The following is a 27,093-nucleotide window of genomic DNA, read 5'->3' as shown; positions in this document are numbered from 1 at the left end:
TGCCTTAATGGTCACCACCACCTTGCTTTAACAGGTAGGATTCTAGGGGAAAATATATACAAGCTCTAAAGATTATAATGTATTTTGGTATTTAGCCTCAGTACTTAAATGCCTCCCTTTGATGGGCTACAAGTTTATTTAAGGAATCTACATTATGGAAGTTAATACTGTTTTGTCAAACTCCCCTACAACATACCTCTCATTAGTCCTCTGCATGGCAATATATTCAGGAGGAATACATGGCGGTACGTGCCATCATTATGCAATGTCTTCTTGGAGCATTGGTGGAACATTTGGAGCTGTTATTCATAGGCAAGTACTTAGCATATTTAAAAGGATTTAAGATCATTTGTTACTTCTCATCACAGGCAGAATATAGTTAACTATGTAAAATCTCTGGCTACAAAGATGTTTCTAATGTTCCCCTCCCCACCACCATTTTTTTGTTACTGTCTTTTGTATCTTTGTGCCAGTTTCATTCAGACCTTGAGAGCATTTGTATTTGCCATTAGAATTTTAAAATTTATAATGTTTAAACATAATTTATTCAAAAATACACCTTATTTCCTCCCTTTGAAATTGTTTTACTTCTTATACTAGCTAATAATGATAGAGCTTTAAGAGTTACAAGAAGCCCTGTGAGGTAGATAATGCCAATGTTATTATCATCATTTTACAAATGAGGAAGCTGTGATTGTAAAGTCTAAATGATTTGCCCAGGGCCATACAGTTATAGAGTCTTTGAGGATGAATTTGAACAGTTGTCTTGACTTTGGGTCCAGCTCTCTTTCTATTGTACTACAGTGCCTTTTATTTGGGTGGCAACATGACCTAGGAGGGAAAGCCCTGGATTAGGAGTAAAAAGACTCCTAATGTCTCTGGTTTTTTATCTGACAATGGGTCTTCCAGACTGTCTAAGCTTTGGATCTCCATACTCTGCAGATAGCCTAGTTCAAGCCTGACCTGGCTTTTCACTTTATTCTCACTCACTTTCAAATTAGAATCCTGTCTCCTCATTCTCAGGCAGATATTGCCTAATCAGAATTATATGTCATATCTATCTGGGTGTCATGTGACAGTTCAAGACACTAGGGATGATGGCAGAGGTTGTCCTAGTGAGAAAGGACATAAACCAGGTGACATTCATTTATTAAGATTGGCAGTAATGAGGGTTGGGAGAGGTTTGTATAATCAGACAGAATGAATGTCAAACTAAGAGAATCTGTTGGATGAAAATGGCAGAACAAAGGTCTGGAAATGATAGTGGGGAGCAAAGAGACCTTTGAATTGGGGAAATGGTTAGCATAGAAAAAGGTGCCAAGGGATCTGGTATTCTCAAGGGATCACCAGAGCCAGATGTTTTTTAATGCAAGGAGGTAGGAGTAAATGAGAAAGAGATTGATATTGGAGAGGAGTTTATAATAGAACAGGGTTCCAAAAGGTACATAGGAAATAATAGAGAGATACAAAATGAGAAATACTAAGGGGTGGGGAGAGGAAGAGGTTGACTTGAAATACATAGCAATGAGCTCATATAGAGACATAACTGTAGCAAGAAAAAGACCTCTGCTGAGGTGATAGTTAAGATGCAGAGCTCTATCTAGCATTTTTCATGCTCAGGGCAAACTTCAAAAACATCTCCAGCCTGGGGCAAAGAGCATGAAAGGTGCTTTCAAATCAACTTTTAAGACAAATTTAATTGGAGAAGTAGTGACAGAGAAGTGTCACTTTTGGAGAAGGGAATCCAGAAGATAGTGAAACTATTTTATTAACAGTGTATGTGTGTATGTATGTATGTATGTACGTGTGTGTGTGTGTGTGTGTATGTAGGAGCTTGCCTAGGGGATGGAGTTTACTCCACCTAGTAGTTTCTTATTTTTGCTAACTGTGCAAAGCTCAGTTATTTTTTATACTTCTGAAGGAGTGTTTATTGCTATTAGTATCATCTAAACTGCAGCTTCCTGGTTCAAAGCTCTGATCACTTTGCCCTAGTTATAATTTTATATGGATAACAGAAATTGGGGACAAGAGGTTGGGTGTTCAGATGGAGGCACAAACAAGCCATAGATAAAGAACTGAGTGGAGAGATAATAAATAGAGAAACTTGGAGAATTAATCGGCCTGACAGTTCCAATTAGAATGTTGGTATGATAACATCTCTGCAGACCCTAGATAAATTTTTCTTGCTTTGTTAATGCCTTAGGTCAAATGACCAGAAACCTGTGGGGGAGAGGAAGTGATTTTGGGGTCTTCAGGTTCCTTCCTTGAACCTTCTGTCTTGGAAATTTTGTTTTCCTCTCACCACCATCTTGGTCCTTTAGTGATTTCTCTCTGTCTTAAGTTCTCATGTCCTTGTATCCTTTCCTGGGGTCTTTTAAAAGTTTTTCTTTAATACATTTTATTGATGACTTTTGCTTTTATATCAAAGTCATCTTCCCACACAGTCCATATATTGCCTGACAATATAAACAATATTCTATTTTTAATCATCCCCCATTTCTCTGCTTTGAGGAATTATTTTTCAATATCTGTGTTCTAGTCCCTTCAGTGTTTTTTCTATCAGAGTTCACTTTCCATTTATATTATTGTAGTCATTGTTGTTCTCTCAATTCACTTATTTTGATCTACATTAGTTCATATAAATCTTCTGATTTTTTTTTTTTGCATTCCTCATATTTGACCCTGAGCTCTTTTTGTGGTGTCCTTCCTCATTTCATAACACTTTGTTTTTCCATTACGCTTCAATTAGAATCTAGTTTAGAAGACTATATTTATATAGCATTGTATGTTTTTGCACACCATACTCTCTTAATGCAGGGAAGTAGGAGTGAATGAGGAAAAGAGTGATATTGGAGAGGAGTTTATAATAGAACAGGTTCCAAAAGGTGCATGGGAAATAATAGACAGAGAATGTGAAATACTGCGGGGCAGGGGTGGAGTGGGAGGGGAAGAAGTTGACTTGAAATACACAGGAGTGAGTGTGCTAAATAGAGGCAATGTCTTATGTATCTTTGCATATGCCAAAGAACCAAGAACCTTGCTTGGTCCATAGTAGTTTTCTTAACAAATTGTTGTTTAATGAGTGAATCCTTCCTTACCATCTAGTTCATTTCCTAACCCTCTGTTTCTCTTTTGTTTCTCTTTCTTCCTTCTTTATTGTCTTTTCTCCTGGCTACTGCTTTCTTTCCTCTTTTCAGCTGCCACATTGCCCACTGGAAATTTTTCTAAAATTAATTATTCTCATCTCTGATTCTAAAGGCCCAATTGGGGGAGCTGTAGACATTTCTAGTAAGAAGTAAAGTACCGCATTAGACTTTTTGTCCCTCTTGTCCTTTTCACGGTCATATAACACTGTTGCCAGCATTTTGATCTCATTTCTATTTCCATAGCACCTAGAAGCAGACTATTAGGGAAATGAATAGACTTATCCTTCATTTTTATTCTTGTATTAAAGGAATATTTCAGTCATAGCAACTGCACTTGGTTTGTAAAGTCTGTTTTGGGCAGATCAAGGGTATTAACCTGCCATGACAACAGATTATTTCCAGCCCCAAAGGTATATGATGCAGCTTTTATTCAAAGGAATATTTAATTGAATTGATGTGTCTTTATGAAGAAAATAAAAGATTTATATAGTAGTGCAAATAGATGAGTGTTACTGACTTAAAACACAGGTGATTTGAGAAAGAGATATTGTGTAGTAGATTGAAAATTAGTTTGTTATCATGGGCCTTGGTTTCTAGGTGTAATTCTTAAGAAAGTCACTTATACTCTCTGTCCCTAGTTTCTTCATCTGTAAAATTAGGAGATCAAACTAGGTAATTCTAAGGTCCCTTGTAGCTCTACCACTTTATGATCCTGTTGTACTAAAGAATATTTTAACTGCCATTTTGAAGCATAGGGATCATAAAGAGTTGCTCTTGTCTGAACACTTTGTGACCCCTAAGGTACCTCGAGTAGACTTAAAAGCCTTAAAAGATCAGTCTTGCTTGTTAGTTAGAGAATGAGAATGAATAAAAGTGTGAGGGTGACAAGAGAATAAAGTTCTAAATAGCGTCTAGGATGAGATGCTATTTTCCTGAAATGAGCAAAGAATAGAAGTCAGTTATCTATATATTATGATATTGGAAAGGGAGGAGGTATTATGGAGAGGTGGTAAACCAAAGAATTCTCCTAAATTACTGATCTATGAATGGCCTGCTTGAAATTGAGGTCATTAGAGTTTCTCAAGTTAAATTTATTGTTTTCAAATGCTGTTTGGTGAGAGTAACACAGTAAATCCTAACATCAGCTATTAATGCCTTAGCAATGAACTATCAGATTATTTTAGAACAGAGAAGTGCCTTAAAGAACGGAACACAGGATTATAAAATAATTGATTTAGAGCTGGAAGGAACCATAGAGATCATTAAGTCCTATCTTTTAATGGGGAAACAGAATTGGAAAAGATTGCATATGAAGAATAGGATAGATGTCAGGAGGTCTTGGAGAGCCTGGAAAAGCTTTATTGGTCAGAGTCATTTTCTATTTGTCTTTTCTTCTACTCCCTGACAGCAGAAGTCTTGACTTGTTCAAGGGCTTATTATTACTTTCTACTTCAACTACAAACCCAAAAGGTAAATTAGGTTTTAGGAGTTAATCCTAGTTTTGCATGTCAATCATAGAAATTTAGACCTTTCTTTTGGTTTCTTCTCTTTCTTGAGAAATGCTCCTTCCTTCCTTCCTTCCTTCCTTCCTTCCTTCCTTCCTTCCTTCCTTCTTCCTTCTTTCCTTCTCTTTCTCTCTCTCTCTCTCTTTTGAATCTTTGTTAATAGAATAGTCTAGTTCTCAACATCTGTGGCTTCAGCTGGGCAAAGCTAACTATTTTGAAACAATCTCTGGAAGCTACTTCCCAAACCTTCAGGTCTAAGTATTGCAACTTAGGGCCAGTGGTAGACCCCTCTTTCCTAAAGTCCTCCTAGTTCAGTTTAACCTCATGGGATTCGAAGTATGGACATCCCTAAGTTCAGACTCACTGATCATGGATCAGGGAAACCTAATTTAATCTTCCTAGTTTCCAAAGAATTAAAAATCCTAACCTTTCTAATCCCACTTGATCCTAGAAACTCTTTATCTGAACTGTCACCTGTTATCTACATTCTTTGTTTATCTTAAGCAAAATTACCTTAGGCGAGACTTTAGATGTAGGGGCAGCTAAGTGGTGCAGTGGATAAAGTACCAGCCTGAAGTTAGGAAGAATCCTCTCCTTGAGTTCAAATCTGGTCTCAGATACTTACTAGCTATGTGACCCTGGGCAAGTCATTTAACCTTGTATGCCTCAGTTTCCTCATCTGTAAAATGAGCTGGAGAAGGAAATGGCAAACTACTCCAGTATCTTTGCAAAGAAAACTTCAAATGGAGACACAAAGAGTTGGACATGATTGAATAACTAAACAAGACATTAGTGGTTAGTCTTCTACTGCTGCCTTCATTGCCCCAGACTGACATTGGCCCTGTAGCTCAAGGTAATGAAGCTAGGCTCTCTATTCCATGGAATCAAGCTCTATCAGCATGAGATTTCCTCCTAGATGGGAGATTTACTAGAGTACATACTCCCAAAGTATAAAGGAACCTCAGGCATCTACTCTTGACTCTAACCACTTTGTTGCTCTCTTCATACTTAATTCTCTAGCTAATGCCTTTGCTCCCTCCTCAGGGATCAACTGGTTCACTAGTCTTACTACTTAAATTTAGCTTACATGCAGAAAAAAAAAAGAAAAGAAAATCCAATAATAACCAAAAAAAAAAACCCATTTCTTTTCTACAGACTACGTTAAATAAACACCTCTGTTTCTCACACCCCCATCCATCAATATTGGTCCTAGCTTGTTTAGCACAGGTCTTCTGAAATGCAGAAGACTATTAAAAGTTTCATAGAAATGATAGCAGCTGGTTGAATTTCTTTGGTGGTTAGGGTGAATGTATTTGTGTTCATCTCTTTTTTTTCATTCATTTTACTTTACTTAATTTCATTCAGTACAATAAATAATTCCTTAGAAATTTTTTTTGTCTACCTGCTAAGTCATGTCTTGTAACAAAAAATAAAAAGTAAGGGAAAAAAAAAAGTTCAGCAAAACTAGCCAATGCCGCAGATGAGTTTGACAGTCTCTACAATGTTACATATGTAGTTCCCCATATCTTCAAAGAAAGGACAGAGATATATTTTCTCACCTTCTTTTTGGGGACAAGCTTGGTCATTATAATTACAGAGTATTCAGTTTCTTATTTGTCACATCCTCTTACCTGACTGTAGTTTTCGTATATGTCAACTTCCGGGTTTTGCTTATTTCACTTTCATATACATTTTCTCATACTTCTCTGAATTCTTCATATTTAGTGTTTCTTAAGGGACCTGAAGATTCCATCACATGCACTTAACACTGGCTCTTCCCCATGTAATGGGCATAGACTTTTTTCCAATTCTTTGCTACTACACAAAGTGATGCTATGAATATTTTGGTGTACGTGGGACCTTTCTTTCTGTCTTTGACTTCTATAGTTTTAAAAAAAATAACTTTGAGGTGCTTAAGGGCTACCACATAGATATAGTTCTTACACATACTCTAGTAGGTCATGAAGAAATGCCCCCAGAGCAGTGGAGAAACTACAACTGAACTCCTACAGTTCTTTCCCCATAGGATTTCTTTCTTATTAAAAGAAATGACTGATGACACTTCTGTGAAGAATTTTCAGCACCACTTAGCTGCCACATTGTTCTCAGCTTCTCAGGGATGTTTCTTTATATGGTCACTCAACAAACATGTGTTAAAAATGAATGAAAGAATAACTGAATGAAATTAGGTTTGTTCTACGAGGAGGAGGGAGAGGATAAAGAAGAGGAATATTATGGGAAGAAGGGAGGGGAAAAAGAAGAAGAAAGAAGAAGAAGAGTGTAAGTATATCATGGGAATAGACCCTCAGTGACATTAGTTAAAACACTAAGATAATAGAGCTAGAGTTGGTAGGGACCTCAGGCATTATTAAGTCTAACCCTCTCATTTTGCAAATGAAGAAACTGAGTACCAGAGAGGTTAGGTGACTTGATCCAGGTCACTGAGCTTATAAGTAGTATTGATGGGTTTTGAACCCTAGTCTTCTGACTCTAAATCCACACTTTTGCCCTGTATCATTGCTATATTCTCTTAAGTGATTGGAATAATGCATAGGTAGCTTCAGAAATCGCTTCCCCTTGCCTATCCTCAAACTATTATTTCCCTCATTCCTTATACTCATTTCAAAATAGTAAAATTAGTCATTGGTCCTGTCAGTCAACAACCCTAGCATAAACAAAGAGCCATCCTAGATTTTAGGCAGTTACAGAGGAACAGAAGACAAAGTCCCTGACTTGAAGGAGTTTATCGACTATCCCGTTTAGAGAGGAAGTAGACTTTTTTTTTTTGCTATGGTGTTGATTTTTGACATCAAATTGTATTAGGGTTGTACATGTTGGGGAGAAAGGTGTAGGAACACAAGAAAGGCAGGAGGAAACTAAGTAATGAAGGGCTTTGAATGTCATTCAGAGCATTTGGTATTTGATCCTGGAGGCAATAGGGAACCATAGAAGTTTCTTGAGTACGTGAGTGACATGATTAGAACTACACATTAGGAAAATCACTTTAGTGGTTGAATGGAGGAGAAGGGAAACTTGAAACAGGCAGATCCACCAGCAGGCTATTAAAAGAGTCCAGTCATGAGGTGATGAAGGCCTGTACTAGAGGACTGGCAGTGTCTAAGAAAAGGAAGCATGCATATTGGAGAGATTTTTCAAAGATGATATTGACAGGCCTTGGCAACAGATTGGATATGGGGTGGGGTGTGTGTGTGAGAGAGAAAGAGAGTAAGGAATCCAGGATGACTCCAAGATTGCAAGCCTGAGGGACTGGGAAGATGGTGTTGCCCTCCACATAATGGGGAGGTGGGAAAGTGGTTTAGGAGGAAGATAATGAGTTCATTTTTGGATATGTTAAGTTTAAGATGCCTACTGTACATCCAACTTGATATGTCTGAAAGGTAATTGGAGATGTGAGATTGGAGGTCAGTAGAGACTTTGGGGCAGGATAGGTAGATTTGAATTTGGGGGAAAATTCTAATTATGTGCTTATACAAAATTCCTGTTCTCCTACTATGATTTATTGCTGCAGGGCTTTCTGTGTTACAGTCCCATTGTTATCTCAAACTCAAGTCCAAAACAGAATTTATTACCTTCTCCCCCTAAGCCTATCCTCTCCTCTTAACTCCCCTATTTATTTCTAGGGCACCACCATCCTACCAGTCTCCCAGGTTTATAGCCTTAGAGTCATCCTCAGATATTCACTTTCCCTCACCTTACATAGCCAATGAATGAGCTAACATCTCATTTATTTTGCCTCTAGAACACCTCTTACATTCAGCCCTTTCTTTTCTTTCATAGTAACCACCCTAATTCAAACCATCTTTCCACTCTGCCTCTTAACTAGGCTATTATAATAGCTTTTTAGTTGGTTTTCTCGCCTCAGGTCTCTCCCCTTCTCTAATCCATACTCCCCCTGGCTTGAAATAACTAAAGCATTGGAATGATTCCTTCACTTCCTGGCTCAAGAAGATTCAATGGCTCCCTATTGATGTTAGAAATTAAGTGTCTTGTCCAGGGTCAGACAGCTAGTAAGTGTCTGAAGCTGGATTTGAATTCAGGTCTTCCCGACTCCACACTCAGCACTCTATCCATTGTGCCAGCTAGCTGAGGTGTTCAGGGATGACTAGCAGCTCTGGTATGGGGGCTTACAGAGCCTTTCTCAGGGCTGCTCATCCACCTTTGGTGTCCATACCTCTCCCGTCTCACTTGTAGCCCCAAGCAGTTGTAGCATGTACAACAGCCACACCCCAGTAAAACCAGTTAGTCAGATGGGCTAAACCAGGTTGAGAGTAACCTAACCAACAGGTCTCAAACCTGTCGGTGAGTTAGGAGGATGTCTACTCCAAGCAGGTGAAGATTTCCCCCAGCAGAACGGGGTGGAGGAGAATCATTTGTTGCAAAACCATGAAGGTGACTGAAACAGATGCTTTGGGGCACTTAGAACTTGGTCAGACATCGAAGATGCCAAAGTCACGTATTGCATCCTGGGTTATTGCTAGTCGTTCTGACTCTCGTGACTCTAGAGGAGAGAGTGAGGCCGATGACTTTTGTTACTCTGCCTCACTTAAATCCAATTCATCATGAGTCAACACATCATCCCATGATGTCACGGATCCTCTTTGAAAACAAAGGATGAACAACAATTGTGTTTAGAGTAAAAAAAAAAAGTTCTGCGTTTGGCATTTAAAACCTTTTACAATCTGTCTCTAACCTACCTTGCTAGCTATAATTCACTTTATTCTCCATGTTCTCTGTACTGTAGCCAAACTAGCTGACTGCCTGTTCCAAGTGTATGACATGCCATCTTCCACCTGTGCCTGGAATGTTCACTTCCATCTGCTGGAATAACCCATTCAAGGCTCCCTGGGGTGCCACCTCCTACATATGTGTCTTGATCCTCACTCCTCCAGCAATGTGAGTGTTTCCTTCCCTTTCCCTAAATTATCGTAGATTTACTTCCTACACATTTATCTGTCTATATGTCATATCCCCCAATAGAACATAAGTTCTTTGAGCATGGGAATTGTTAGTTTTGTCTCTGTCTCGCCAGGAACTAAGCCACATATGGGACTCATCATTATTTGTTGAAATCCTCAAACACCAGCTATGCCACTTAATTAACCTGTTGGCTTTGGGCAGGTCATATGACCTCTCAGTGCATCAGTTCTTTAGCTGAAAAAAGTGGAGGTTGGACCAGATGACCTCCTCCTAGCTTCAAGTCTATGATCCTCTCTGTATGATTTTGCCTTTAAATAGATAGGCTATAGAGAGGATTGCATTATTCCCATGTTGAAGGGGGATTTCTTTTTGGCCCTGCTGCTCCTGAGAACAAAGTGACCTAAAGTTTCACTTGTTTATATTCATTTGCATGACGACTCTGAGTCAGGCTGGAGGGGAAGAACCCATCCTTGGAGTTAGTAATTTTAAAAGAAAATAAGATTAACACAATTTGCAAAGATATCTGCAATCAGCAGCATGTCTGGAACAAATAAAATGTCCCTGCTGAACAATCTTAAATTCTGATACCTATAAAAGCTATAGTGTATTTTCACGATAAAATTTAGTGGACAAGTTCACTTACTAGCTTTTAGTCGCTGATGTTTGTATAATGGTTTGCAGCTCATGAAGCACTTTACAAAACTGATTTCTAATATTACTTACTACGTTATCTGATTTTGACCAAGGTCTTTAACATCCCTGGGTCTCAGTTTCCCCACTTATAAAATAGACATTTGGACTAGATGTATTCAATGATCATCTCCAACTCTAAATCTATGATACTACTATCATTCAAATCACTGAAGCTCAAGGGTTTGTGGGGTGGAAAACTGTTCATGACCGGAAGATGGCCTCTCAGTAAGGAAGATCTTGGTTCAAATCCTGCCTCTGACCCTGGACAAGTGGCTTAGCCTCTCAATGCCCTAGGCAACTTTCTAACAGTGTAAGTTGTAGAAAAGGAGCCCATCTGCATTGGTAGGGTGAATTTCTTCACAGGGGGTTCCCTTTACCCATGAAATCACAGGTTGGATCAAATGTGAAAAATGCTACTGACTTGAAAATATTTCCTTTCCCCATTTTTTCCATGAACGATTATTAGATCTAACTGGAAGTTTAGAACATGTAGTTGAAATGGACATTACCAATTATCTAGTCTAACCCTTAGTGGAGAAAAAGCAATTGAAGCCAAGAGAGATCCCTTTAATGGTACACAGTTGGCAAGTAGAAGACCTGAGAGTTGAGTCCCATGATTGTGAATCCAGTGCCCTTTCTGTGTCATTGTCTATCTGGGTAATAGTCCAAGTGATGTCCCATCTTACACATGGCATACCCTAATCATGATTTCTGCAGGGCCCAACAGTGCCATGGTTTGGGAGCTATGGGGCACTCCAAGGAGAATGGGTTGTCAGGGCCAAAGAAGCACCCAGAGTTGGACTGAAATGACTGAACAGCAACAAATTACCCCCTCATATCCCTTAGTTCCTCCTCATCTCTGGCTTCTTGTACTTTGAATTCTGATTTGTGTTCCTAGTAGCTAGTCTTGTAGTACCTTCCCAGAACACATTCCCTACTATCTTCCAGGATGATGTCATTAGGAAAATATCAGTCAGTATGAATTTTTTTTTTTGGTGAGGCAATTGGAGTTAAGTGACTTGCTCAGGGTCATACAGCTAGTGTCAAGTGTCTGAAGCTGGATTTGAACTCAGGTCCTCCTAACCAGTGCTCTATCCACTGTTCCACCTAGCTGCCCCCAACAATTTTCTGGAATTTTTAAAGCGCTTACTGTGTGATGGGTATTATGCTAAATGTGAGGATAAAAGCAACAAAAACACAGTCTCTGCACTAAGGAGCAGACGGTAGGCTGGGGTCCTCTTTCAAACTAGACTGAGTCCAGAAATACCTTTCCAAGTGAACTACACTCATGAGATATCACTAGTGTTGGGTGCTACCATTGCTACAGTCCCAGAGTCAGTGACTGAGTGACAGTTCCCCAAGTTAATCCTCTAATTAATTCACCACCATGGGCAAAACTGTTTCAAAAACATTGTCAAATTTTGTTTTCTTGGAACCATGGTTCTAGGAGCCACAGGCAGAATTTGAATTGTGGCATATTTGGATCGGTGATATTCTTATTCATTATACAAAGGACTTTTAGTCTAATAGAAACTAACTTTGTAGCTAGCAGTTTCATGATCACAGAGAAAGAGGTAGGACACTGAGGAGAATGCATGGGTGAATTGAAAAGGGAGAGAGAGAGAGAGAGAGTGATCTTAAACAAAAGTCCTGAGGAGAGATCACAGTCAGTCTTTTTCAATCTGGGCAGGGTTTCATTGACTAATTGGGCAATAGTTTGGATTTGGGATTTGTGATTTTAGATTTGGAAAGCAGTCTTCTTCGACTCCAATGCAATTCAGTCTAATCCAACAAACAATTAAGTACATATTGGATGAGGCAGTTTGGCATATTGGACAAAATACAGTATATGGAGTAGGGAAGACCCAGGTTCAAGTAGTGCTTCTGACACTTACTGTGTCACAATGGGTAAGTCATTTAAATTCTTTGAGCCTCAGGCAACAACCTGTGCCTGAGGGACAAAATCTGTACAGAAAAAGCCCATAGTGTACAAATAGGCCAAGATCTGTATACAAAGATGTGATGAAATCACAGACCCTCAAAAAGTATTGATTTGTGCAAAACATTATGCTAAGCTCAGGGTAAAATGCAAAGTTTATAGGAGTTTAAATGATCTGTTATTAATGTATTTTACATCCTAGTAGGAGATATGATACATACAGAAAGAGCTAGAACGCAAAATATACACATCTCACCATCACGTGTGCCTCTCAAGCAGTGATCCTAATAATCAAGTACAATAACCAGCTACATTTGCAATAATTCAACCAAAATAGTCACATGATAATTTATACCATGGGGACAGGTAGGTGGCAGAATGGATAGAGTGCTGGGCCTGGAGTAAGGAAGACTCATCTTTTTGAGTTCAATCTGGCCCCAGAAATTTACTAGCTTGTGCAAGTCACTTAACCCTGTTTATCTCAGATTTCTCATTTGTAAAATGATAGCTGGAGAAGGAAGTGACAAATGATTTCAGTATCTTTAGGGAAACCACAAAACTCTTCTGTCATGAAGAGTCAGCCATGACAGAAAGTGACTGAACAACAAATATTTTTATAGCATGCAGGACCTAGTGCAGTGTACTATTCTAAACAGTCGAAGTTGTCCAGATTTGAAAGCTGTTGCAAAGAGCCCTACGTGGTTCAAGGGTTATGGCCCCAAGCACCACTGCACCAAAAGCTCCTTATCCTTTCCAGTGTGGTCACCCAGAACATGTCTGACGCAGACAGTGAGGATTAATTAGGGGTGCTCATTTTCAAAGACCTTTTGAGTTTCCTCGTCACTGTTCTCTGAGAAGAGGAAATGGATAATGCCTTCCCCAAGAGCCCTTGGCAGCTAAGATTTACTCGGCCTATATTTGTACATGTGGAGAAATTGAGGGTTGGTGAAAGGAGCTGTGAACCATAAGGCATGTATAAAAGGTTGTGATGAGCAGGCAAAAGAATTAGTAATAGAAAGCTCTTAGAAGTTCAGATTAATTTATTCTTCAAAGTGTGTGTATACACATACCCACATACATACACATATATACTCACATAATATGCACATAAACATATACATCTATATATGCAAATATATACACACATGCATACACATATACAATAATACATATAAATATATAATGCAAGTATATAGATACACAAACATGCATTTACACATATACATGATACACACATATAGCAATATACATGGATCTACAAGCACACACATGTGTATATACATATAATGAGTGTCCATACAACACACATATATGCACAATGCAAATATGAATGTGCATGTGATTTGCAATGAATATAGGTGCAATGTGTAAGTGTATGTCCATGTACACACATGCATGTGTGTGTAAGCATATAGGTGCATTGTATGTGTGTATATATACACATATGTACATATATACATATGTGCATGCATACCTATATGTATATATAATCTTTTAGGAAACTCTTAGGGAATGTTAATTTCTTTTCTAATAAACCTAGTTTTCACATAAGTTTCTTGAAGTTGTGATTGCCTTGTTGACAGTATCAACTCATGACTCCGTGAGCGTCCAATTTCTTTAAGCCTTGTCACTCTCTCCCTGCTGGGATGACCTTGATGCTGTAATGATCTTGATTTTTCAGCTCGTATGATACTTTTTCCTAATAAAGGGCAAGTTGAGTCTGTCACATCTCTCCTCTCCCCTCTTTTAATTTTTCCAAGTTTATAGCACAGAGGCTAATTGGCAGCTATTTTAATGAGAAAGGCAGGTTCTCAGACAACCAAGCCTCATCTGCACTCTCTCCATAAATAGAAAAGTCTGCTAGCTCCCAGAGTATGAGCCTCAGGAGTTAAATTCTTTAAGAATACAAGCCAATTACTTAATTTAGTCCTGCATGCGTTTAATCTATCTTTAAAACTCACTTCATCTTGCTAGCAGCATAAATGTCTGTCTCAAATGCTGATCTGACTTAGGGTTAGAAAGTCCTTTTTAACTCCAGACAATTCCTGATTATCAAGCTGAATTCTCCTTTAAACCATTTTAGGGGCTGCAGTTTAATCACCACAAAGAGCTGTGTGAGTCTGAGTCGCTGGGGCTTTTCTTAATCTTCAAATTCTGATTCTTCCCATGGTTCTTCAGATCTTCTGGTTCTTCCCATGCAAATAATTAAAAGGCCAGAACAAAAAGGCTGGCTTCTAGATGATTGCTCCTCACCTCCCCACCTTAAATTCTCCATCCCTCTTTTCCTTCCTTCCTTCCTTCCTTCCTTCCTTCCTTCCTTCCTTCCTTCCTCAGAATGATCTTTCATGACTTGAAGCCATACAACATCACCAGATAGTAGATATTTAATACATGTTTGGCAGTTTTTGTTGTTGAGCTTTCCAATTAGGTTAAAGACATGTGTTAATGCTCCCTTTTTCTTCCTCACGGAGTCAGAACATTTGCATACTGAAGCCCATGGACAGAAAAAGTAGAGATGAGGCTAATGTTTTATGAAGGCACACACCACTGCTTCTTAGAGCTACATGTTGGTGTGAATATTTGTAATTATTAGTGAAACTAGAACAGTTTCTGAATCTCATAATCCCTTAGCCTATAACAAAACAGTTAAGTATAAATCAGCTTTGGCCACATAGGCCAAGAATAAAAACCATCCTTCCTTATCTCACATTGCTATAAACAAACACCTTATCAAAAGGCAAAAAAGAGTTGTGTTTCTGTCAATACTTTAAACTACAGACCTTGTGGCAGTCAGGGGAACCAAGTGAAGCCAAATTTAATGTTCCCATTAAAGCGTTTGAAATTTTTATTCATGTAACAAAAATTCCTTAGCTGAAAGATGTAGTTTGAGGCAATAAACAACAATGTGGAGAAAACTTTGAATTTAAAGCAGGTTTAAAAAGAACTGGTTTCCACAGGCAAGTTTGGCAACATCTTAGAAGAACCCCTGAGAGCTCAATTTAAAATTTGTAAAAGTAAACTGAGTTGCAAGTTACTGAAGGCAACCAGAGGAGAAAATTTATCTTGGGTGAGAAGGGCAAAGTATGAAATAATTGCTGTGCCCTAGTGTGCCTTAAAAACTGCACCTTGGCATAGACAGGCATTTCTTGAGTCTGAAGGCAAGCCCTTGACCTGTCTTTCATTAGTGATTATGATGATGAAAAGGAATGAGTAATAAGGCAGCAGGAGGAACCTTGCAGTAGCTCAGATGGAAAGTCTGGGAGTAAGTAGAAGATAGTGCAAATGTGTGGTGGGTAGAAACTATAAAGATGCTAGTAGAGATGAAAGGAGAGCTTCAAGAATATCAGGAATACTAGCAATGGCTCCAATACAGAGATAATCCTAGACTTTTCCCCTCTGGTTTTGACCAGGGACATTGTGATTTATGAGCTAGTCAGGCAAATGGGAGCATTTAAGAAAGGAATGAGGGATGCAAAGAGAAAAATGGAGAAACATAAATGGACCTGCAAGGTGGAAGGGATATTTGAAAGAAGAAGGAACAAGAAAAGCAAAAAGGAAAGAAGGCACATATTGCCACCTTTTCTAGATTCTCCTTCATAAAGATTATAAAACAGAAATGGCACAGAAGGAAGAGAGAAGACAATGGAACCTATGAAGATTCTGAGGGACAGCAGTCAGTAGGAGAATTCCTTTAAGGGAAAACTTCCTTGAAGAATCCATTTCAAAGTAGATATGAACAGTTGCCTAGTACAGGACCATATAAATAAGAGAGAAACTCATTATTAATTCAATTGAAATCTGCTCCTCGGGTTTAATTCATGCAATCATTTATTTTGTCACTGATTAGGTGCCTATTATAGCTAACCTATGGAATATCTCAACAGGTGCCAATTAGGCCAGCATCTAAATACTGGTGTTGACTTAATTATTAGAAGGGGGAAGCAAGGTGCAAATTGGTCGCCAAACAAGAGAAGCCCACAAGGCCTGTCTAGGCTGCTACCAACCTTTGGTTCTCATAACAGTTAAATCTAAGCAGTGGAGATAAGCAGAAAAGTCATTGTAGTCAGAGATTTAATCTGAAGTGTCCATACACAATTATACAATCAGACACAGGGAATTTGATGGCCTACTTAAAAACCTGTTATTTGTTTCCTACTCTCTGCCCTGCAGAGAAGTGTCAATGTGGTAACAGACCAGCAAGGTCCTAGGTCAAGGCACTTCTTGCTAAATGTTGAGAAAAATACATAAATAATAAAAATGTGGTGCCTCCCCTTATGGAATTTCCAATATAATAATGGTAGTAGGGAAGATATGGCTGACACAATCCAGACATAAATATATACTATAACCACAGTGCAGAATAGAGAAATAAGTCCATGGTCCAAGCCTTTAAAGAGAGGGTGCTTGATGGGGAAAGACAAGAAATGCAGCTAAATAAATAGAATACATCTTAGAATACAAGGGCATAAGAGAAGTATAAAGAGAGATTACTTATTAGTTTGGCAGTGTAGAAGCTAATTTAAAAACCTTTAAAAATTTTCTCTAGAAATATTATTGCTTTAGCCTAAAACTCTTTTCAGAGTTTTCCCTTTAGGAAAGTTGAAAGAACAAAGGCTAAGGCTTTCCTTTGAAATGCAGTTGAGTGATAAGCAAACTTAACTCTTGTCTAGATGGAATCATTGCTTTCCTACTCCCCAAAGTAATTGTCATACCCTACCTGGGGATGGTGTCTTCTCTTTCGAAATATCAGGTTAAAATATTGATCACAGGAAGGAACTCTTAATGGGAAATAGTCCAGGAAGGAACTGAGTGGTAACTATTCTGGATGTTAACTCAAAACTGTATTTTGACATATGATCTTTTTATTGTTGAATATTGCTATAAATGTTAACTCAAATTGTCTTCAGGCAAGGAGTTATGTCAGAAAGTAATGAGGACTATGCCAGTTTGGATAGATCTCTCCAAGCTAGACATTGTTGTTCAGTCATTCAGTCATGTCCAGTTTTTTGTGAACCTAAGGATCATAGCCAGCCAATATTGTCCATGGGGTATTCTTGGCAAAGATACTGAAGTGGTTTGCCATTTCCTTCTCCAGTGGATTAAGGCAAACAGAGGTTAAATGACTTGCCCAGGGTTATACAGCTTGTAAGTGTCTGAGGCTAGATTTAAATTGAGTGGCACATATGTGCATATATATGTAATATATATACTGTATCTATATTTTATATGTGTATATATAACATATGTAATGTATGCATGTGTGTCTATGTATTGTTTCTGGCAGATAAGTCTAAATTATAGAGTACAGTGTTAGTATCAATATTTTTTCTTTGACAAGGGATAGAAGGAAACACCGGTATGTTGGTAAAAGTTTAACAACTGGCCTTCTAAAATAAATATACATGTGCCACACTTTAAAGTTTAATTCACATTATTAACATTTTCTTAAGTCTAGACAATCAGCAAATTGTAAATCAATCCATGATTTGTAACATTTAGGGATTTCTGAGGTGTAAATGCTCACACTGAAAATGTAACAATTGGATCTCTAGCACAACCCTATAGAGAAACATCTTAGAAAACTTATTATTATATTAATTGGGCTTTAAGAGATTACTAGGAGGCTACAGAGATTAGTCACAAGCCAGGTGCATCTTATTCAGAAATATAGAAGGCTTACAATGTCTACAGGAAACAAAGATTATACATATGTATTCTGACAGAACTTTTGAATGTGATATTTCATCAGGAAAAAGTAATTCAGGTGTGGAGAATGAAGAGCACTTTTCATTAAAATGAGATTACATACAATGTCAGAAGAGAAGAAGAAAGGATGTGTATGAAGACTACCTCATAGCGTGACATAATTGAAGTGGACAATCTGAGGGAGTATCAGAAAAGAAGCTGTAGGTAAGAGAAATTTTGAAGGGATATTTCAGGGGCCCCAAAAGGCACCAAAGGAAGGGTGAAAAAGTAGATTAGCACCAAGTCCTAATACAGAGGTTCTAGAATAAACAGCAAGAAGCATGATCAAACTATCAAAGAGGTGAAGTATTCTGGAATGTTATAGGCTTACATTTGGTTCTGTAAGATTTTTTTTTTTGAGGGGGAGACAATTGGGGTTAAGTGATTTGCCCAGGGTCAACACAGCTAATAAGTGCCTAAGGCTGGATTTGAACTCAGGTTCTCTTGACTTCAGGGCTGGTGCTTTATCCACTGTGCCACTGAGGCTGCCCTGTTCTATATGATTTTGAGAATTATGATTGTTTGAGCAAATATTTGGTAGAAAACTATGCTGATATGTGAAATGCATAGCTAACCTTAAAGTGCTGTGTAAATGTTAATGATAATGAGATTGATGATTATAGGATGATGATGATGGTGATGATAATGTGGGAAAAACCTGAAATGAATACTACTAAATCTAGAAACAGTAAACAGTAATATTTTTTAAAAGACAGAGGAAAGGTATTGGGGATTTCAGGTCACTGAGATGATTATCGTAGGAAACCTGCTTAGCTTAGTGAAAAGCACAGAAGAGATAGTTTAGTGGTGTGCCATAAAGGGGTGGAACATAGCTACTATATCCAGCTAATTTAAAAGGAATTGGGATTGCAAAGAACAAAATTAAGATCCTTTATATTGTTGTTTAACATCTGCCAAAATTTAGCTTCTTTCCTATCTTTCCAATATTATTTTACTTTAATCTCCTTCACTTGCTATACATTCCAGTGTTGTTGGAGTAATAACTATTCTCCAAACTCAAGCTTCTGCCTTTTGACTACATGCATTCATTTAGGCCACGCTCCATGTCTGCAATCACTCCCATTGCCTCTTCTTTCAGAATCCTAATCTTTTTTTCAAGTTCAGATGTCAACTCTTCCATTGAAAAAATATCCTTCTACAGAATATGATAATCTACCTATAGCATTTAAAATTTTTTTTATCTTTGTACCCTAATGGCTAGCAAATGCCTTGCAAATAGGCAATCAACAAATGTTTGATCAATTTAATGCCAAAGAAGGAATGTGGAAAAGATATTTAGTATGCTTAGATTTAAAAATACTTTTGATTAGAAAAGTCATGATTTTGATTTTAAAGTCATGTAAATATAACTCTTAGGTCAGAAGTATTTACCCAGTGATAAAGTCTTGGCTGTATGTTGGGGGCTTTCTTATATGTTTCATTGTCCCTCCTCAAAATCTGAGAACTGCACTAGAAGATCTTACCTAGAATATTGTCATAGAATCCCTTGCCAAAAAAACAGCTCAAAACCACAAATAGAGGAAGTTCTGACAGTATGATGGAGTAGGTGGTCATGAAGGTCCCCAGCTCCTCAATTCTCTCCACATAGATAGCCAAACGTTTCTCCAAAAGTAAAATGAAAAATAATTAATAAATGAATGAATAACTACATAAATAAATAAGCAGGAAAACTGACAAAGAACAAATAAATAGAGAATGAGAAAAGGTGGGTGAAGAGCTTCAAAAGAATATAACTTCTGTCAAAAGCCCTATTTCAATATGGTTTTGGGAATTGGTATTTTAGAGTGCTATAGCTGAAGTGGCAAGCTTTAATTATGTTATAGTTCCTATCTACATGTGACCTTTTACAAAATCTTAATCAATCAAGAAAACAAACCTATCCCATTCAATCTTCAAATGAGACTGTCATTGACATTTGGTTGGATCAGAGTGAATTTGTAGTCTGTTTTCTTTTCTCTGATACCTGGGTTACAATATTTGCTGCTTGTGTTACCACTTCTTACAGGTCTAGAAGTTGAATAAGATGCCACAATGTTCCTTACTTGTCAGTCCATGGAAATTGGGTGGGAGTTATGAAAATTACTTAGTGCTGCTTCCTCAAATATTCAGGGAAGGTGGAACCATGCACTCTTCAACATTGGCATATACCAAAGGAGGAGAAAAAAATAAACGGTTCCCACCACTCAAGGGTAGTAAAGTACCAACCAAGCTGTTTCAATAAATGAAGACATTACAAATCAGTTTCTAAGATTCTACCATTCTACCATCCTACCAGAAAAGAAGTAGGTAAAGCTCTTGATGTGTGTGCTTAATGGGCCCACTCATAAAGAAATACATATGTTTGTGTGTATATGTATGTATACACATACACATACATATGTATATGTGTGTATGTATACACACATACATACCACGCCCAAGTGAAGTGGCATCTACAGATGAAAAGTGGATAATGGTTTTCAGGCTGAGCCTTGTTGTAGTGTATGAAAATGATATCTCTAAGCAGAGTGAGTATTTAAAATATAATAAAAGAACAGCAAAGAGGTTGGAGAAAGACAACAAACAAAGCACAAAATCTAATAAGTGAAAAAGGTAAAAAGAACAATATTGAAGTTGTAAAAGTGGAGGATGGGCTGGTGACAATTCTTGGAGGGGAAGAGGGCATGAGAAGGACCTGGGAAGTAAAAAAAACAAGTGGGAAGAAAATGAATAGGTGGGCTGCTGGAAGTTACATTGGAGGGCAGAGTAAGATTGGTAAAGCAGTTTAGCTCTTTTCAAGATGGTCATGTAAAGTCTGCCTTAGCTCTGTGGTTGAAATGTGCAAACTTTTTCTGGAATTATGGTTTTTATCAGTCCCTTTCTGCTTTCTTGATGTGTACAGTAGAACCAGAGACTAGGAAACATGAGGAGAAAAAGGTTGAAAGACTACTTAATGAATCATTTTATTTGAGAAACAGGAACAAGAATTGCTTCTTTTACTAGTCTTTTGTCCAGCTTTTAGTGCAATATGCCAGAGCTAAAATTCATCATTCATTCATTCACTCATAAATATTTATTCAGAATATTAATATGGAGTACATAATACAAGTATCATTCATTCAGAATATATTTGAGTATCTCATATGTAATACATATATAATACATTACATATATATTACAAGCCCTTGCTCTTAGGAAACTAATAATTTAGTCGAGGAAACAGATCAAATATGTACATGAAAAGTTAAATGAAATACAGGAATTAAACTACAATGTATAACACTATGAGAAATATCAAAAGGTAATGTATGATTAAGTGCCAAACAAGCAGTACAGATAATATTAACTTAGGCAACTGGTGTCATGGTAAGAGCATCATGAGTCAAGACGACCTGGATTTGAATCTTGGTTCTGCCATTTTTCATTAGTGTTATATTGGGGAGTACACTTCATCACTTTAAATCTCAGTTTTATGAAATGCAGAGGTTGGTCTAGATACTCTCCAAGGTTGTTCAGCTTAAAATCCTGTGAGCCTATGGTCCTATGAGAAGTAATTTAAGTTTCTAGGTATTGTGTACCTTCCTTGTCTTCCTAGTCTATGTCCCCTTACCAATAAGTGGGGGAAATGCTTTGATCAAGATTTATCATATATAGGGGCAGCAAGGTGGCACTGTGGATAGAGCGCTAGCCCTGGAGTCAGGAGGACCTGAGTTCAAATCCACCTCAGACACTTACTAGCTGTGTGACCCTGGGCAAGTTACTTAACCCTGAATGCCTTTAAAAAAAATTAATCAGATATAATCAGATGGCTGAAGTTAAGATAGCTTTTGTTGTCACAGGAGGTTCTGAAGTGATAATAACTGACGGACCTCTCATTCATCCACTTTTGTTACTTATAGAATATAGAGAACAGAGGAGTTTAGAAGCTATAACAAACTCCGGACAAACAAAGAGAGATTTCACTTCCTGGATCCCACCTAGTTCATTTAGATTTCAGCAAAGCATTTAGCAAAACCTTTTATGCTGTTGTAATGGGGAGACTGTTATGTTCTCCCTAATATCAAACACCAGTGAGTAATGCTGATGTTTCATTTAATCAATTAACCTCAGCTAACTGTTACATAGCGATACTTACTAAGAAGATATAGCAAGAACAGAAATACAAACATTTCCCTCCCAACACCCAGGGGAATGCTTTCCTTTATACCATCTGTGTTCCTGGGGAGCATGGACTTAACCTTAAAGCAACTGCCACAAAACATTTATGCCAACAAATTCATTTCTGAATGTGACACAGCCAAATGGACAGTTACACTTTCTCCTGGAAGACCTGACTTCTTCAATGTGGGGGTCAATTTGCTGCTAATCTGGGTCCACTTTGCCCCTTGGCAATGTGCTGTCAGACTGGGCTTGGCTTTCCAAAAATTCTGGGTGAACTCTGTCTTCCAGACATCTGATGGCTCATTCTCAACCTTTCAACATGCTGACAAGTTCACAATCTAATCTGTTCCATTTCTAACGCTCGTTAACTGAATACTGAAAAGAGTAGACACAACAGAATCAAAGTAATAGCAAGGCTATGTTCTCATAGCTTCAAAATGACTCTGGTTGGGGAGAGTAGGTTTGGCATTAGTGATCTATCCTCACCAGGAGGTTTATAGCAGTCCTTGCCTCTGCATTCAAACGAAGCCATACAGAAAGATAGAGACTTTCTTTGACTAGTTAGTGGTTTTTTTTTTAAATGCAAACCCAGTTTAAGTTCAGCTGCCAATTAAAAATCCGTCTTTTTGCCATGTGATTAGACGAAATGAAACAATTACAGAATGCCTATACATGTTCCAAAGTCCATATGAAGGACTGCATCAGAGGACCATTACATATGCACATATATTCTTATTGGCCAGTTCCCGTTTACACTTTATTTATGGATGAGATAGAGAGGAATTGACTAGATGATAGTTCAATTAGGTGATTTTAGAGCCAATGATTAGATCCAATGAATAGTTAGTTATTAATAGGTATAATAGTATAGAGAACCCAGCCAGCATATAGGCAGTGGACATCTTTGTGATCTGTTTGTGACAAACTGCTTCGTTTCACAGTTTTGAAATGTTATTGTGCCTTGCCCAACTTTGTATCCTGGGATTTAATTTTCTCTATGTTTGTACAACTGAGATAAAATAATAGAATGATCAGATTTAGGCTCAGGAGGTAGCTTTGACTCAAACGTTATCTAATCCAGCCCCTTCATTTTGTAGATGATTAAAATGAAAATGTAAGGTAGTTTAATGACTTCTGCAATATCACAAAGATACAAAGTAGCAGAACTAGGAATCAAACCTAGATTTTCTGAATCCCAATCTAGTATTCTTTCCACTGTTACTCACTGTCTTCCATTCTCTGCTATGACTGGTCAGGCCTTAAGGTTTAACTGTGCAATAGTTCTTGATTACTATTGGGCATTGCTTAGTGCTAGGAACTGATTGATTTTTTTGGGCTGATTCCTTAGGCTTATCTTAAAAATGCTCATCCCTACATTCATTCCTTTGGTCACCTCAACTAGGGTGATGTGAAATAGTGTCTAGGCAGCTCCTTAATGGTGAAAAATTTACTTGATACTGCAAATCCCAGAGTATAGGAGTCCTGGGACCTGAGAGTGCCTATGTGGCAAATACGGCACATTTTTGGTTACATAGTTTTAATAAACAGAATGATTTGACACATTATTAATGAGCATGATGATATATTCCTTAGCTCAGTTTTGATACCTGAAAAATATATTGTATCTATGCATGTGATGGATCATCGTCAATTTGGAGGGAGGTCTCTAGTGGGATGCACTGGGGAATCCTGTTCTTAGTCTTGCGCTATTCAACATTTATATCAATTACTTTGGGTGACAATCTAGCAGATATGCTTGTCAAACTTGTTGATGACATGAAACTGAAAAGGATAGCTTACACATCAACTGACAGTCAGGATTCTGAAAGGTCTTTACAGTCTAGAGTGATGTGTATCTAAGAAAAGAAACGTAAAGCGGAAGAAGTGAAATTCTACACGTCGATGCTTGAGTGGATTCATGGTCTTACTAGTGGTTGTATTCCCTTTAGTGGTATAGATTGCATTCCAACAACTTGTTGATGCAACTCTTATCTATGTCCTCCAATATATCTTCTTCTTTGATGGGGAAATCACCCCACATGCTGGAAACCTTTCTCTAGGTCTTCTAACATTATGTGAGCACTAGTACACCCTTTGTCTATTCATCTGTCATCTCTTGTCCTTGATAAGTGACTTCTAACCTTCTTCTCTGATCATACGTCTCCTGGATGATAGCTCTTATATAATTTTTGACTCACAAATACTCCTTGACTGTATGTTGCAGTCTTCTTATGCCCACCATATATTTCTCAATTGAACTTTAGGTTATCTACAATTTTGATTCTTCAGGGATTGTGGTTTTTCTATGATTCAAAGACATATAGCAACACTACACAGATGCTGGTGTTTAAAAAGATGGATTTTTTGTTTCAGGGAGCAGTTTAGAATCATACAAAGTACAACACAATTTTCTAAATAAAAACCAACCTGTTCTTTCTCTCCTTTTCAGTTCTGGGATCAGTCCAATGTCTATTTGCAGATATGTCTATTTCTATCTGCAAAAAGATATATTAGTTGATGGATTGGTTAATGGGCTGTATATCCAACTGTGTGTCAGTCTGGATAACAGACATTCTTCATCTGCTTTTCTCCCTCTTGTTCTATGGATTGTTAGACTGACTTCTTTTGCATGTGAATATCATTTAGCAGGATCTGTGGTATTCAGAGATTTGCATATTTGCATCATATCATCTGCAAACAGGAGCATTTGGAGAACATCTGTCTCTACAAAGAACTTTTGCCATTTGAACTCTGTGCTAGGTATCCTTCAGTACAGGGGCAAACACGTTCAGTGCATACAACTTTCTATTTTTTTTTGCCTCTTTTGATATCAGTAATTAGTGATTATAGAACAAAATTATCTCTGTTGTTGCTTCTATCAAAGAATCAAGTATGTTAACACATGCATAAGAGAAGCCATAAGGAAGAACACATGCATAAGAAAGCCCTTAAGAATGAATTTTACTATACCAAATCAAATGCTTAAAAAATGAACAAATGATAGATACAGTGGTATTATGTGTTCTTACTACCTTTCAGTCTCTATGAAATTATGGTATGGCTTTGAGCTGTTTTTCTGGCACTCTAGCTGCTCAGGCCCCATAGCCCCTTTGCTGGTTTGAGTACAAGTACAGCTTCAAGAGGCCACATCTGGTGCATAGTGATGGGACTGTGCCCTTCTGGGCCCACGTGAAGAATGCAATACAAGGTTAGCAAGATTTGAATAGCTCCATCTTTGAAAAACCAAAAAGGATCAGTCTGGACAAAGACAAAAGCTGCATTGAAAAACTGGGAGGTTGAGGTGACATTTTGAGTCACTGGAAGAGGACAAATTGGAGTTGATGGCCTACCAATTTGGTATACAGAGTCAAAGCTTGGAAGGTCCTGTGTTTGGATCAGCTGACAATTAGAATGGTGTTAGGATTTTCCATGGAAAGAAAAACAATCCAGTTGTGGTTGTCACAGGCAACAATCGACAAATACAGTATGATCTTCTGAGCAATGGTGCTAATCAAGTATTGTTAAGTTGCCAGAGGGACTTTCATAATAAGCCATATCCTGTCCCAGCAAAGATTGCATATTACCAGAAAACCCAGACAGTGATGATCAATAATGGCTTTACACCAGATAAAGATGTTTATGCATTTTGTGCTAAAGTAGAAAACATGGTAATCCTTGCACAAGGGCATTTTGGACTATTTGCAGCAACAGGTAGTCTTGCAGATGATCATTTCTTTTCTGACTTTCCAACTGACTGAGCCTGGAAAAGAAACACCTGCACCTAATAAAGAAACTCCTGAAAAGGACAAAGAAAAGTTGAGCATTTTCAACAAGAACTGGATAAAAAATTTTAGAAAAAGGAGGCCTTCCAGAAGAACCACCTTGATATTCAAGGACAGCCAGCTGAAGAAATCTTTGAGAGTTTTAAGCGATTGTGAGTTAAGACAAATTTTTGAAGGGGAAAATTGCATCCAACTTGAAATCAATCAATTCAATTGACAATGAGATAGGATTCCTGATGAGCAAAGACGGTACCTCTGCCTTGATTGAAGAGCTCTCTAAAGGAAGACTTGGAGACCCAGTGCCTCTTGGATGGGCCCCTAAACAAGAACTTGATACTGTGGTGAAACTCAGCAAGAGTTCCTAAGGCAAGTGAATAAAATGAGGAATTCTATGGGTGGTCAGTGGAGCCTGGAGCACTGGCACAGTGATCCAGCATTTCAGTGATATCAAAGAGCACTTTAATGTAGTAAAGAAGGATATTGAACACTTAATAAAGCAAAATGTGCCATCAAATTGAAAGAGCAAAATGCCTAGAGCTACTACCATTTCCATCTTGTTTATCTACAATATCTATAACACACTTTTTAATATTTGTAGCAGTATAGATGATTTTCATTTATTATATCATGTATAGGACTCAGCAAGAAGCAGCAGTCAAAAAATTCTTTTGATCACCATTTTTATACATATACTTTTGGAACACCTTATATAGTGTTTTAATCTTTGTAAAATGCTTTCCTTACAATAAACCTATGAGGTAACTTGTATAATTATTATAGGATTTTCTTTGTGTATGTATTTTTTTTTTCTTTTGTGTCTACACTAGTTACCTTTCCTCTTACTTCATAACCCATAACAATCTGGCTTCTGACCTCATCATTCCCCTGAAACTGTTCTGTCCAAAGTCACCAATGTTCTCTTAATTGCCAAATCCATTGTCCTATTCTCAAATTTCATTTATCTTGACCTCTCTCCAGCCTTTGACACTGTTGATCACTCTTTCCTCCTAGATATTTTCTTCTCTACAGGCTTTCAGGACACCCCTCTCTCCTGTTTTCTCTTTCTATCTTTCTCCTTCTCTGTCTCCTTTTTCAGGTCATACCCTCTAACCTAGGTATCCCTCAGGGTCCTGTCCTGGGCGCTCTTCTCGTCTCCCTCTATATTACTTCACTTTGTAATCTCA

At 37.8% G+C, this 27,093-nt stretch overlaps 1 pseudogene; it reads left to right on the top strand.

Annotated features, from left to right (window-relative positions):
* The first annotated feature begins 239 nt into the window (after nt 1–239).
* Nucleotides 240–26,581, top strand: LOC114036005 (annotated as a pseudogene).
* The last annotated feature ends 512 nt before the right edge of the window (nt 26,582–27,093 follow it).

Source organism: Vombatus ursinus, unplaced genomic scaffold (genome assembly GCF_900497805.2).
Source record: "Vombatus ursinus unplaced genomic scaffold, bare-nosed wombat genome assembly UNPS02009573.1, whole genome shotgun sequence".
NCBI lineage: Eukaryota > Metazoa > Chordata > Mammalia > Diprotodontia > Vombatidae > Vombatus > Vombatus ursinus.
This window is presented reverse-complemented; position numbering and strand designations above follow the sequence as displayed.